This window comes from Etheostoma cragini, chromosome 15, assembly GCF_013103735.1.
Source record: "Etheostoma cragini isolate CJK2018 chromosome 15, CSU_Ecrag_1.0, whole genome shotgun sequence".
In the NCBI taxonomy this organism is placed as follows: Eukaryota; Metazoa; Chordata; class Actinopteri; order Perciformes; family Percidae; genus Etheostoma; species Etheostoma cragini.
The window spans coordinates 22319224-22322931 of NC_048421.1; the positions used below are offsets into that span (position 1 = coordinate 22319224).

The 3708-nt window shown below is 34.3% G+C and overlaps 1 long non-coding RNA gene across 1 annotated transcript; it reads right to left on the reverse strand.

Annotated features, from left to right (window-relative positions):
- Positions 1-672: 672 nt before the first annotated feature.
- LOC117958177 lies at positions 673-3699 on the reverse strand. The gene is made up of 5 exons (XR_004659653.1): positions 3546-3699; positions 2645-2831; positions 2253-2416; positions 1180-1357; positions 673-788 (listed from the first exon to the last, which is right to left on the reverse strand). It is a non-coding gene; the product is annotated as an uncharacterized LOC117958177 (long non-coding RNA).
- Positions 3700-3708: the final 9 nt, after the last annotated feature.

Genomic DNA, 3708 nt, shown 5'->3' on the forward strand with positions numbered 1-3708 from the left:
CATCTTTTGGAGAGGGTATAAGTATACACACCCCTATGTTAAATTGCCATAGAGGCAGGCACATTTTTATTTTTAATAGCCAGTATGTGATCATGTTTGGGGTTATTTTAATTTCAAAGGCCAAGGGAACTTTATCAGGATGCATAGTATCCTGGATCCATGAAATAACTTCCCTTCAAAAATAAAAATGTGCCTGCCTCGATGGGAATTTAACATAGGGGTGTGTATACTTATGTCACCTGTATTTCAAGGAAGAACATTTTTTTACAATACATTGTTCATTCACAAAGAAGATTGGTGTCCTTAAACGGTTGGATTTTCCTATTTTTTTCAATTAAGGCATTAAGATCAATTTCCAAAAGATGTTTTTTTGATTCCTCTTTTCAATTAACTTTAAGGTGGGTGTGTAAACTTATTCAAGCCACTGTATGTCATGGAATAAAATGCAAATTAATTCTTTAAAAATCATAAAATGTAATTTTGCGCAATGCATGATGGTAGTTGTTGGTTGGTCACCATGCATGTTAAAATTTTTTATCTTGCTTCATGTAAATATTTCAGTCAAGAGTGTAATTATTCCGTCTTGTAGAATGTAATAAGCAATACAAAATGCCACATTTCTAAAAATCAACGGAAATGCAGATTTATCACATCCAATCATTGACTGTACATACCGGGTCGCTGTTGTAAAGAGGTTGACAGACTTTCTCCAGTGTGGAAAGGAATTTTACATTGTCTTTTGCTTCATTGGCGCGATCTGTTATCTTGGCATCTAGCACCCTCCACATCTACATAGGTTTTCAAAAAGACAAGTTTAGGAACACATTTTTGGATTTTATTAACTAATTCATAAAGGCTTAGGAAATCTTCCTGTCCGTTAAATGCCCTTCACAAACTCCTGTAGCAAAGTGATGTTCAGTTTGCAGAAAAGAACTAAGGCAACAAATGGTAAAATGTCTTATGAGAGTAATCAATGATTCTTCATCCATTCATTATTGACTCATGCAACAATAAGTTTCTATCATATAATTTGCACAGACATACATTTTTTATTTTACACATATCAGTTAGTCACATTGCACCTTTACACACATCAAACTGCAGTCAGATCCATCAAAACCTGTATAATAACCTATTTAGCTATTACTTTGTTGAAGTTTAACGCTCAAGCTTCCTCACCTTCATAATCTTGGATTGTCTGATATAGAGCACCATTACCACGGCCTTACACTCTGGGCCTTTGATGTGATCGATGATCGAGCTGAACCTCAAAGACCTTTTTTTTCCAGTGGTCCAACTTACTTAATGGCCCAGCAGAATCATCCCCTTTCCTCAATAGATCACTTTCTATCAGGACCTGATGATTATGGATGCAGAGAATGGTTACTATTTCCTTTTACAGAGCAGAAATTCAATCAATTAATTTACAATAAGATTAATTTAGGAAGTAATCATCTTTAACATTTCAAAATATGGATTCATTAACCCTCATGTTGTCCTCGGGTCTTCCTATTGTTTTCCTATATCAATGTTCTTTTAAATTACCCAAAATAACATGATTCATTCCACACAACGCTCTTTGGCAAGTACAAATCTCTACTTTCATTCATTGTGGGGTGTCTTATTCAATTTTAAAGCATTTGTAAAGCAAATTGAAGTGGTTTTGAAATAATATTGAGTAAAAGTTGACATACTCCAGTATGTGATTATCCATGAACATACTTTCCTTTAATTTTAGTCTAAATAATTCCTAATTTCTGCTTTTCTAACTCAAACATTAGGTAGAATTTCCAATAAATGAGGTTTATTGACCATAAACTCCGGAAATAACTGTAAAACTAAAGTTAAGAAGTTGGGGTTATGTAGTGTTGAAAACCTCAAAAAAGTGACAAAAGGGTTGATTTTCAATTTTGACGCAAAATTTAACACAAGGGTTAAATTTACCAAAGATCATCCATGCATCCATGTTATTTTTGGGCTTTTTGGTTGAAGGAAACTTCGGATTAAAAACCTTGGGTCAAATTTTCCCCCGAAGACAACACAAGGGTTAACTATGGAAAATGTTTAGTGTCTAACACTATCTGAAGTTTCCATTTATGTTTTGAACCAACTGCATAGACCATATATATGCTTTTAATGACATTGTATTCTTGAGTCTTAGTTCTCTAAATGTTGACACTGGGAGAGACCATGTCACTGTTTGAAATGTGACTGCCTTTTAGTTTATAATAACAAAGACAAAAGTTACCAACCTGCTCGATTTGCTTATACCATTGCCTCAGAATTTCTTCCAGCCGATGCACCATGTCAAAGTTGGCAGCTGCAACTTCCATATCTTCAAGGGAGGCCAATTTAGAAAAGTAATTATCCGTGACTGGCTCCAGATGAACTATACTCTCACCGCTCATCTGTAGGTCTGGGGTACAAACAAGAATGACAGAGTACAAGATTATCAACTTTACTTAATGATCATAATATGGTTACAACAATTTCTTTGTAACAGATAATGGAACAAATTACAATTTTAAAGCAATGACTTGCCAAATAATGTTGAAGACATCTAACTGTTATGTTGTCTTAACATTAAAACTTGACAGATTAAAAAAAAAACGCAACTGGCAACTTATTAAAAAAAATGACTAACCATCTAAAGAAGTAAGGTAATTTTTCATTGTGTACTTGAAGTTATTTTTTAATTTTTCTCCATGTCTAGACTCATCTAAGACACCCCAGTTTTGTGCAGCGTCAAGAGCTGGTGGCAGGAAGTTGAAGGCATTCCTTGTTCTTTTCAGGAGGCCCGCTCTGGCATCGACCATTGAAAAGAAGATCTCCTACAAAGCATCGAGACAATATTATCCATTACTCACATTATCAAATGGCAAAGAATTAAAGACTAGCTTACTGCCAGTTACGTGGTCATCAGCTGTGGGCATCTTCCTGTTTTGTTAAACAATAAGTAAAGGCTTTTTAACATAGCTTAATTGTTAACTGTTACATATTGCTATTTTAGCACACAATCCATTGCAGTTGGTTTATGGTCTTAAAAAGGAGGGGTACCTTACCTGTATTTAAATATTTTCTTAATTTTTTTTATTTTTTATTATTTTAATTATTATTATTTTTCTTTTAATAATTTTTCTTTATGTATCATCTTGTTTGTGGGTAGGGTATATTCTATCTTGCATTTTTGTTTGTGGGCAGCAAAATGTAGGTTCACTTCACTCCACTTGTACAAATAGGTTATGAGAAGATTGTGGGGATTGGGGAGGGTGGGTAGAAGATATCTGTGTATGTATATTGTGCTGTATATTTGTGTATTTATGTACACGGGAGCACTGTTGAGCTATGTACAATTGTATAGAAAACTTGTGAAAAATAAAGTTAACAACCTCCTTTAGCACATTAATAATAATTCTGACAGATATGCACCTTAAACAGACGTTTTGACATTCAATTTAAATACAATCATTCAACAAAAACATGTGCTTATCACACAAAATAAACTAATTAGAGACACACGCTTAACCCATAAAGGAACGTCTTACCTCATGAAAGTTTTCCAAATTCACAGGAAAGTCCACTCCAGTCCGTGTGAAAGAGCAGCAAATGCCTGTAAGACATGTCTGAGACAGATCGGCTAAAAACAGCCTCAATACTTTTCCCTCTTTGGTAGTCCCAGGATATGAGCGTCCACATTCTGAAATTAAA